Below are 12,095 nucleotides of genomic sequence, written 5' to 3'. Positions count from 1 at the left end.
TTACAAGTTTGAAAAATTGGATATATTTAACAGTTTCTCTCTAACTGAACAATAATATATTACATCAAACTTTAGTGTGTATTCCAATATGTCAGTTTAGCTATACTTTCTACTCATTTCATTTCTTTTAATAGCAATGTTCCTAGTAACCAAGAAACACAATAACTATCAGATAAGTATTGATATTTTAGTAACACTGTTAGTGTAAATTTTCCTTTAGGTCGACTTAAATATTTTACACTAAATAAAGAATTTGATTCTTTGTGCTTTTTTTTTAATTTAATTTTTTTATTTTCAGGATTTTCCCAATCAAATTCAGCTCAGACCCAGCCCAGGTAAATACATTCATAGGCTGTTGGTGGTCCAACTGTTTGGGGAGGCTAAAGGGGGTGGAGTTAGGGGTGGGGCCAGGGGTGGAGCTTACATCCATAATTGTCTGACAACACACAGAAAAAAATAAGTAAAAATAAAAGTCACAATTAATACCTTTTATTAAATTTAAATATTAGATATGCATCATATGTCAAAGAATAAAGTGGTTGCTCAAAGCATATACTAACCACAATCGCTCAACTGCAAAACACTATGCACAAATTTGTGCAAAAACACACTCAGAACCTTACTGTACCATAAATATTACACTGGGCAGACCCTAATACACCAATATACCACCCATACGGAAAAAGCAGACCGTCAACAATATGAAACAAAGGATCATAATATCACAATTCTCATGCAGAGCCACAAAACACCCTTTTAGAGTGAATAGTGTTCACAATGAGCTCCTTTTATTAACGACCATATGTAGATCCTTCAAGAGGTAGTGTGTCATGATTTAGGCTCTACACCCTTTCTGATGTTTTGGTGCCACCTCAGTAAGGCCAACACACAATCTCTCCACTGCAAAACGCTATACGCAAACTTGTTTAAAAACACACTCATATCCTTACCAAACCATAACAGCACTAATTCCAAGGACAGGATGAGCTACAACCTTATGCGTTGAAAGGCAGCACTCTAATTACACTGGGCTCTAAAACACTAGTACATAAACTAGTGAAAAAAACAAAAAGGGCTGCAAATACTACACGCTAGCAGAATACTGCACCTTGATCACACATGAAAAACACATGACACAACAGATATGAAGGCAAAATACTGAACTGGAAAGTTATCTCAAGAAGTCAGACTCAGCATGCAGCAATACTAGAAAAATCAAAACTTACTTGCAAAATATCACAGATGCACATTTACAAAAGCTGACATATTCCAATTAATAAATTCTGAATAAAATATTTTTTCTACCTTTGAGGTCTGATCATTTAGTTTTTCTATTCGCTTTGGGCCCAGTGTTTTCTGTTTTATGCAGTGCCTTCTTTTCATTTTTTTTACCCCGTGCTTTCCCACTCATGGCAGGCTCTGTGCGGTGGGCAATGGAGGGTTAAGTGACTTGCCCAGAGTCACAAGGAGCTGCCTGTGCTGGGAATTGAACTCAATTCCTCAGGACCAAAGTCCACCACCCTAACCACTAGGCCACTTTTTCTCTCACCATGTCCACCATCCATTCCTGTGTCCTTATGTGTCCTGTCCATCTGTAGCCCTGTCCCTATCCTTTCTCCAGTTTCAGCATCTGCCTTCAAAGTGTTCCGATCCAGCCCTTAAATTCAGCAATTTCCCCTCCATCCATGTCCAGCATTTCTCCTCTCTCCCTTTCACTCTATCTGTGTTCATCTCCTTCCTTTGTCTTTCCTTCCCTTCATCCTTTTCCAACATTTCTCCTCTCTTCCCTGCCCTCCAATCCATCCATGTCCAGGATTTCTCCTCTCTTCCCTCCTCTCCATCCATGTGCATCTCCTTCCTGACTTCCCTCCCCTCCATCCATCCATGTCCAGCAACTCTCCATTCTCCCCTGCCCTCTCCACCATCCATCCATATCCAGCAACTCTCCATTCTCCCCTGCCCTCTCCTCCATCCACCCATATCCAGCAAATTTCCTCTCTCCCCTGTCCCCATTCATCCATCCATCTATGTCCAGCAATTCTCCTCTCTCCCCTGCCCTCCCCTCCTCTCCTGTCCAGCAATCTTTTCTCTCCCCTGCCCTCCCCTCCTCTCCATGTCCAGCAATCTCTTCTCTCCCCCTGCCCTGCCCTCCCCTCCTCTCCATGTCCAGTGATCTCTTCTCTCCCCTGCCCTCTCCTCCATGTCCAGCAATCTCTTCTCTCCCCCTGCCCTCCCCTCCTCTCCATGTCCAGCGATCTCTTCTTTCCACCTGCCATCCCCTCCCATCCATGTCCAGTGATTCTCCCTGCCCTCCCTCAGCTCCCCGAAAGCCCTCCTCTCCATTCCTTCCTGCCCTCCATCCCACGTGTTTAATCGTTTTACTTTCAGGCACAGCGATGGCAGAGAAGAGGACAACACAGCGGGCTCGCATCCAGCTTCTCCCTTCCCTCACACAGTGTCCCGCCTTCTGCGATGATGTATTTTCTGTTTCTATCCATCCATGTCCAGCAATTCTCCTCTCTCCCCTGCCCTCCCCTCCTCTCCTGTCCTGTCCAGCAATCTCTTCTCTCCCCCTGCCCTCTCCTCCATGTCCAGCAATCTCTTCTCTCCCCCTGCCCTCCTCTCCTCTCCTGGAAACCTACCGCGGAGAACTTCAAATTTCCTGGAACTCCAGCTGGGCAGGCTCAAATATTGAACCCCCCAGCTTCAACTGGGGCCTAGTCAGAGCTCCAGAGATGCACTGAGCATGTGCAAACTCTTGCACATACTCAGTCCATTCCCACCCAGCAGGCTAGGCTTAAAGCCAGCCATTTTCATGCCAAGCTGCCTCCTGCTTTCCCTCATTCACATCCAGTGCGTCTTTGTGGCTGGTCACATTTTTGCAAGCTCCCAGCCTCAGACCCTCTGGAAGCCCTCTGTTGGCCACTGGCCACCTGTACCAGCTGAAAGTGGGCCCAAAATGGCCCAAACGTTTCCCAGATCTCCCACAAAACCCTTACAGGGTTATATTAAGAAAGACTTGGGAAAATCCATTGCTTTTCTAGGATAAGCAGTATAAAATCTGTTTTGCTGTTCTGGGTTCTTGCCATTTACTTGTGACCTGGATTGGCAGAAACAGGATAATGGGTTTGATGGACATTCGGTCTGTCCCATCATGGCAATATTTATGTTCTTATGTTCTTATAACTTGCCCAAGTTTACAAGGAGATTTAGTGGGGTTTGAACCATAGCGTATCTAGTTCTCAGCCTGCCACTCTAAACATTAAGATGGCATAAGACGAAGGCAGAAAAAGTGTAAAAGTAACAAAAAATGGGAGGAAGGGGAAGATTTGTGAATGCTTAGAAAGAATTGGGGAAAGAAAAAGGGAGAAAAGATAGTAGGAAGAAAACTAGTGGGTGTTAAAGTGAAGATAGAGACTGTATAAGGAGTGAGGGGTGATGGAGAACTGGTTGGGTATGAAAGGGAGACTAACAACTAATAAGAGAAGTAAGAAAGATATATGAAAGAAAAGTTGAGTTAGATATGAATATAAGAGTAGCTCTACTGAGTCAGGCCAAAGGCCCATCTAGCCCATTAGCCTGTTTTCAATGGTAGTCAGTCCAGGTCACAAGTATCTGTTAGAGTCCCAAAAAGTAGCAAGATTCCATGCTACTTAACCCAAGAGATAAGCAGTGGTTTTCCTCGGGTCTACTTTGATAACAGTTTATGGATTTTGCCTCCAGGAACTTGACCAAATCTTTCTTAAAGCCAGCTACAGTAACTGCTTTTATCACTTGCTCTGGAAATGAGTTCCAGAACTTAAATATATGTTGAGTGAAAAATATTATCTCCTATTTACTTTAAGTGTGTAATTTTATGGAGCGTTCCCTAGTCTTTGTACTTCCTGAAAGAATAAACAATTGTTTCACTTTTACCTGTTCCACTCCATTAAGGATTTTATAGATCTCTATCATCCTCCCTCAGCAATCTCTTCTTCTCCAAGCTGAAGAGCCCTATCCTCTTTAACCTTTCCTCATATTAGAGCATTCCATCCCCTTAATCATTTTGGTCTCCCTTCTCTGTACCTTTTTCAGTTCCTCTCTATCTTTTTTGAGATGCAGCGACCAGAATTGTACTCATAGTAGATGATGACGGCAGAAAAAGACCTGCACGGTCCATCCAGTCTGCCCAACAAGATATGTGCTACTTTTTGTGTATACCCTACCTTGATTTGTACCTGTCCTCTTCAGGGCACAGACCGTATAAGATGGGTAGGGAGGGGGCTTGGCGTATGGGCTCAGGGAGTTTATTCTAAGCATAGGGTGAGGCGAAGCAGAAAGGGCGGAGTCTGGAGTTGGCGGTGGTGGAGAAGGGTACTGAGTGGAGGGATTTGTCCTGTGAGCGGAGGTTATGGGTAGGAGTGTAAGGGGAGATGAGGGTAGAGAGGTAGTGAGGGGCTGCAGATTGAGTGCATTTGTAGGTTAGTAGGAGAAGCTTGAACTGTATGCGGTACCTGATCGGAAGCTAGTGAAGTGACTTGAGGAGAGGGGTGATATGAGCATATCGGTCTAGGCAGAAGATAAGACACGCAGCAGAGTTCTGAACGGATTGAAGGGGGGATAGATGGTTAAGTGGGAGGTACAATTTCACCGTAGAGTGACACAGAGGCATAATAGTATTCTTTCATTTATTCTCTATTCCTTTCCTAATAGTTACTAACATTCCATTTGCTTTTTTGACTGACAACATACACTGTGCAAAAGTTTTCAACATATTGTTCACAATGACAGGTAGATCATTTTCCATGGTGGTGATTTCTAATGTGGAACCCAGCATCATGTAACTATAATTTGGGTTTATTTTTCCCAATGTGCATCACTTTGCATGTCCTATTTTATACTTATGGGCCATGTGGCACTTAGCACATGCTAATGTCTGTTAGTGCATGCTAAGCTTTAGTAAAAGGCTCCCTTTGGTCTTTATAGTAGTTTCTACCATTTTGCCCATCCTTGATATCAGGCTTACCAGTCTGTAGTTTCCAGGATCACACCTGGAATCCTTTTTAAAAATTATCATAATGTTGGCCACTTTCTAATTTTCAGGTATCATAAACAATTTTAGTGAAAGCTTACAGCTTCCCAATAGTAGATGGATATGGATAGCAAGGAGAGTTGTAGAGAACTGAATATATGTGACAAGAAAAAAAACTGGATGACTGAAAACAGGAGATAAGTCAGATTTTTTTTTCAAAATTTATAACCCATCCTACATTCAAAGTGGGTTACAGATGTAGACACCAGGAAGAGTGGGCTACTGCAAATCTACCTTGTGACTATCCTTTCAACTACTATTTACTTGCTGCTCTTCCTCTACTTCTCAAAAGCTGGCACTTTGATCACATTCAAAATATACAGTATAGACCCAGCGACTACTTGTTATGAACATACTTGTAGTGTCAACTTTAAGGAAAGGGAGGAAGTGTAATGAAGAGCCTCACCATAGGCTTCTACTGCCATCCCCTACCATCTGTTTTTAATTCCCTGAGCTGCTGGGATTTGGGGTCCTTGTCAGCTATGCTACTTGGCCTCATAGGTTCTTCTTGCTATTTTGCTGCCTCCTATATTCTGAAACCCCAGATGACTGCCTAGGTTAGCCCAGAGATGGCCAACCGGAGGGGTGGGGGAGGAACAGAGTAATAATGGAGTGGTGAAGCAATAACAAATGGAGAGGTAAGATAGATGAAGAATGTGTTGTAATGTTAAAAGAGATATAAAAAAAAGTAAATATGCTAAATGTTTCTTTTACAGATTACACGATGCATTTGACTACAGCACAGCACATTGGTCATTTAAAGTTCGAGAATCTTGATTAAATATTACATTTCAAAATATATACCTTGATTGAGGTATGCATTAATTAAATAATGAAGGAGCATTACTCATCAGTTTTAATTCAATGTAAAGATGGTCAATGATACTTCTTTTCCTTCAGTGCATCAATATTGAGAAATGTAATATTGTAAAGGAAACAAGGAATAAGTTGCCTATGACATACACATGTGCTTGAGATAATATTAAATTCATAGCTAGAAGAAAAGCTATATTGTTGGTGCAATTGGACTGATCCTGTTTCACAATATTCTGCTGTATAAGATAATTACAATCTTAATTAACTTTGAAGATATTAGATGTATTGAATAATACTCCCTATGCTTGCTGTAAGCAGTGGCTAATTAGGAAAGGATGAGCTTGATCTTACTCAAGATCAAATGCAACCCTACTAACAAATAAAGGCATGAAAACTAGTTATGCAGTACTTGTTTAAGTCAGTCAAAATACATGAATTTATTATGAGATAATAGATTTATTACTTTTATTAAAAACAGAGCTAAAATCTTTAGTATGAATTCTTTAGCTTTATTTACTTTTAATACGCAGAAGCAGCTATTAAATAACTGCAAGTAATAAAGGATGAGTCATAGGCAGCTGTGGTATAATCCTCAGAAGACCTGTTATTTTAAGTGAAACCCACTCAGATTTACCTCCATTGCCTGTAATTATTGTAGCACTGCATTGTATTCCTTCATAGCATGCCCTCCCATGGTTCTCTCTCAATTTACACTATTGCAGGGTATGTTTGCATTTCTATTTTATTTATTAAAAAATTCTCTAATCCATACTCTGCCGGATTCTATATATTATGCCTTAATTTATACGCAGAAATTGAAGCGTATTCTATAACAATGCATGTAACTTAATTGTTTAACTAGCTAATCAGTGCTGTCAATTACATGTTAACAAGTAATTATCAGCACTAATTGGCATTAATTAAGATTTATGCATACAACTCGCTAAGCATATTCTGTAATGTGTAAATTCTAAGGGACCTATTTATAAAGGTGTGCTAGCGTTTTTAGTATGCGCTAAAAACACTAGCATGCCTACAGCATGGCTTAATGAACAGGGCCTTGAGTCGTATAGTTGAAAAGGGGGAGTGGCCATGGGTGGAGAATGGGCCTTTCTAAAACTATGTGTGTGATTTATAGAATACACCTGCTCTGCATCTAATTTAGCTGTCAGGATTTACACCAAGTAAAATATGGCATAAATGTCCTTGACTAAATTTGGTCATATGGAGAGGTGCTTGGCTTATTCTATATACCATGTGGAAATTATGACTATTCTATAAAATTTAGGTGTACTTTAGAGAATACACCTAGGCGTATTTTTTCCATGCAGAATTTTCAGGCGCCATATATAGAATCTAGCCTACTATATACAAATCTAGGCAGCTTACAACTAACATACACAATACAATCAAGAGGCCATTATGTAAAATAAATCAAAATACAATAAAATCATTATTTAAACATCAAAATAGCATCATTGTCTAACTAAATCACAGCTTTCACTTTGACTTCTAAACTATGGCCGGTATTTTTCTGGTGTACTTCTGTAAGCATCATGAATGGATGAAATATAGATTTGATATGCAGTTTCTCTATCACATTAGAAAAACAGCCATATAATGTTAGTCCTGCTGCCACTAGATCACTTCTTGCCTGTTGCTATTTCTATGTGGAGAGAAAAGGAAAAAAAAAAAAAAACTTAAACACAGATTATTCAGTAGTAAATATAATTGGAGAAGATTCACAAAACCATCTAGTCAGTCTATTTTCCCTATCAACAGCAAAATCATAGACACTACCTGATATCCTGTTTCAGTTTCTCTCTACAGATTGGGATCCTTATTTATCCAAATTTCCATTAGCATTTTAATCCCGAACATAGCTATTTAAGTTGGATTTCTTCTTGGTACAGGTGTTTATAAATTCTAAATTTGTGTTTAATTTTCAGGAAATCAGAGATTTTGGAAGATATTGTTATCAATAGAAATCAAACAAAATAAAACATGGAAAAGAAAGTAAGATGATACCTTTTTTATTGGACATAAATTAATACATTTCTTGATTAGCTTTCGAAAGTTGCCCTTCTTCGTCCGATCTGACGAAGAAGGGCAACCTTCGAAAGCTAATCAAGAAATGTATTAAGTTATGTCCAATAATAAAGGTATCTTATTTTCTTTTCAATGTTTTATTTTGTTTGATTTCTATTGATAACCTTTAAGAGTGGACTAACACGGCTACTACTACTACTACTACTTAGCATTTCTTTAGCGCTGCCAGGGTTACACAGCGCTGTACAAGTTTAACATGGAGAAGGACAGTCCCTGCTCAAGAGAGCTTACAATCTAAAGGTTACAAACTATGTAGTCAGTGTAGGTATTATGAATGGGGAAGGTGGTTAGGCACCAAAAGCAAGGGAGAAGAGATGGGCTTTGAGTAAGGACTTGAAAATGGGCAGGGAGGGCGCATGGCTTATGGGCTCGGGAAGTCTGTTCCAGGCATATGGTGATGCGAGGCAGAAGGGGCGGAGTCTGGGGTGGAGGCTACCACACCTCTTTACTGAAAGATATTGAATATAGGTATTTATTGGTGTTTTCACAAGACAATCTTGTTTAAATTTAAGAAAACATAATTAAAATGTTCTTCCGTATATTAACAGCTCATCCCTGCTACCCACAGCCCAACCACAATTCCGCAGGACAGTTCCAATATTTTCATTCCCCTGTAATGCAACCCCACACCAAGTTTATTTTTTTTTCCCTGTTTCAGTTTTGGCCTTCATTTCTTCCTTCCCCTAGATTCTTCCCCTCCTTCTACAAAGTAACATAGTAGATGATGGCAGAAGAAGACCTGCACGGTCCATCCAGTCTGCCCAACAAGATAAAATCATATGTGCTACTTTCTGTGTATACCTTACTTTGATTTGTATCTGTCATTTTCAGGGCACAGTCCGTAGAAGTCTGCCCAGCACTACCCCCGCCTCCCAACCAGCAGTCCCGCCTCTCACCACCGGCTCTGCCACCCAATCTCAGCTAAGATTCTGAGGATCCATTCCTTCTGACCAGGATTCCTCTATGTTTATCCCACGCATGTTTGAACTCCGTTACCGTTTTCATCTCCACCACCTCCCACGGGAGGCAGTGGCGTACCAAGGGGGGGGGGGCGGTCCGCCCCAGGTGCACGCCACTGGGGGGGGGGGCCGCGTGCCTGTCGGCTCTTTGTTTTCATGCTCCCTCTGCCCCGGAACAGGTTACTTTTCTTTGCACCGCCTCAATTCTTTTTACATCCTTAGCAAGATACGGCCTCCAAAACTGAACACAATACTCCAAGTGGGGCCTCACCAATGACTTATACAGGGGCATCAACACCTCCTTTCTTCTGCTGGTCACACCTTTTTCTATACAGCCTAGCAACCTTCTAGCTACGGCCACCGCCTTGTCACACTGTTTTGTTGCCTTCAGATCCTCAGATACTATCACCCCAAGATCCCTCTCCCCATCCGTACATATCGGACTCTCACCGCCTAACACATACGTCTCCCATGGATTTCTACTCCCTAAGTGCATCACTTTGCATTTCTTCGCATTGAATTTTAATTGCCAAACCTTAGACCATTCTTCTAGCTTCCACAGATCCTTTTTCATGTTTTCCATTCCCTCCTGGGTGTCCACTCTGTTACAAATCTTAGTATCATCTGCACTTGTTCTCCCATACCCTATAGTTCACTACAACTCAGCAGAACTACCTCACTAACCACCATAATTCTATTCCCACATACAACCATGGTTCTTACTCCTCCTCTCACTCCAAGTATGGACCTTATCTATGTTACCACTTGCATATGTATGTGACCATGTATCACCTATTTCCTACATGCATACCAACCCTATGATGCCCATTAGTTTGTGGCCATTATTACAGGAGCCCTTACTGCCACCTATTTAGGAGGTGTTAAGGGCTCCTGTGCTAATCCCATGCTAATCAAGTAGTGTGTAACAATATGCCCGTGCTACCCAATTAGCGCAGGCATGTCTACTTTCTGTCCGTGAGCACACCTCCTGCACTGAAAAATAAAAAAAAATATTTTACAATGTGGGGTTAACATGTGGTAAGTGGAAAACAACCACATCCTGTTTGAGACCCTGTTAGTTATGATTGGAGGCAGCATTCTTCACAATATAGAATGAATGCTTGGTGATAATCTGCAAAAATTGAGAAATTCACTCTTTTCTCTTTAACTCTTTTTAACATACGTAGGGCTATACATACTGCTTTTCCTTTGCTTAGAAATTGTCTGTAACTCTTTTTAATAAAAACAGTATAAAAATGTAGATAATATTTGATCTAATATTTTATAGAATGTATTTAATAATATAATTAGAAGTATGCTCAGTAAAAAATTTGCTTTGGAAGAAATTATCATCTTTATGGCCTTCAGCATCCCTATCAGGAAAAGCACAATAAATGAACAGTGAACATTTAGAAGTAAGATTTTGATCCATTTCTATGATCTCTCCCTATGTTTTGCGACTGTTTCTTTCATATGACCACAGAACCACACCCCAATTATTTAATATCCTCAGGAACTCATTGAAAAGATTCACTAATCAAGGGCCTCTTTCACTAATATTATTGCACATTAATAGCCACAGTTACCCCCTACTTCTATAGAAGTCACCAAAAATTGTGTGCACAGATTTGAGTGGGTGTTCTATTTTCATGCACAATTTAATTGAATGACAAGCTAATTAGTGCCAATAATTTGCTTTTTAACAAACAATTATTGGCATAAATTATGTTTAATTGGCATTTACACACATAATTTTAGGCACGGGATCCACACCTAAAATTTAAACATGATCTGAAAAAAGGACTGTGGAAATGGGAGGGGCATGGGTGGAATGGGGGTGTTCCTGAAACAAATGCACATTGTTATAGAATAATGGGGATATGTGCCTAATGTAGGCATGAAGAACAAACCAGAAAGCAGACTGAGTTAAAATTACGTCTCTTTTTAACTTAGTCTGCTTTCTGGTTTGTTCTTCAAACTTTAATATGCAGATCTGTGCCTCTTTTTTTTTTTTTTTTTTTTTAAATGTAGGCACGTATATTTGCACCACATTTCAGTTGGTGCAAATGTCTACACCTAAAGTTATGCACAATTCCTAGGTGTAAATGCTATTCTATAAACCATGCCTAACTTTAAGCGTGGCTTATAGAATAGTGTTTTTTTTTGCGCCAATTATTTTGCTGCTTATGCATGCAAAGTCTCTGTGTTAAGTTTTGAAGGCATACCTAGTATAATCTCACACTTTAACTCAGACAGAATACACTTTCCATCAGATTCTGTATATGGCATTCAACTTTGGGCACTGATCCAAAATGTGCGCACAACTTAATTGGATAATGAGCCATTATTTATGATTTGTGTATTTGTACCCCACATTTTCCCACCTATTTACAGGCTCAATGTGGCTTACGTAGTACCGTGAGGCGTTACCACCTCCAGTGATGAAACAAATACAGAGTAATTTTAAAGAGAATGAGATATATGCGTTACAGACAGATTAGAGAATTAAATATATGCATTACAGACACATTAGAGGAACAAGAGAGGACAAGTTATATTAATGAGCAATAATTGTGTTATATTCTGTACATTATTATGTTTTATTCACTTTATTGTTTGTTTGTAAGCCACATTGAACTTGAGTTTATTTTGGGCTAATGTGGGTTATAAATGTCATGAATAAATAAATAAATGGAGGCTAACAACCAATTATTGATGTTAATCAGTACCAATAAGGATTGGCATGTGTATGTGGCTGCATGCTATTCTATAAAACTGGGTGCCTAAACCCCATAGCACACAAAAGGGTGCATGGGAGGGAGGAAAGGAAAAGGGAGAGATATTGGACTCAAGAGAGGGAAGAGAAAGGGAGAGGTGCTGGACTATGGGGAGGATGACATAGAAGAGAGAGAGAGTTGCTGGAACATAAGAGGGAGCAGCAGGGAAGAGAGATAGGTGGTTGCAATAAAAGAATTTTAGAGATTGCTTTTCAACTCTATCTGCCTTGACTAACAAGTGCACTTGGGGTCTGTATTGTTGATTAGAAGTAATTCTGTTTAAAAATGATTGTTTTGTACTGTTATATGTAATGTATCCTTTCTTTTTTGCCCTTCTACTCTACTATTCTCATTTGTATCTGC

This window comes from Microcaecilia unicolor, chromosome 2 (assembly GCF_901765095.1).
Source record: "Microcaecilia unicolor chromosome 2, aMicUni1.1, whole genome shotgun sequence".
In the NCBI taxonomy this organism is placed as follows: Eukaryota; Metazoa; Chordata; class Amphibia; order Gymnophiona; family Siphonopidae; genus Microcaecilia; species Microcaecilia unicolor.
This window is presented reverse-complemented; position numbering follows the sequence as displayed.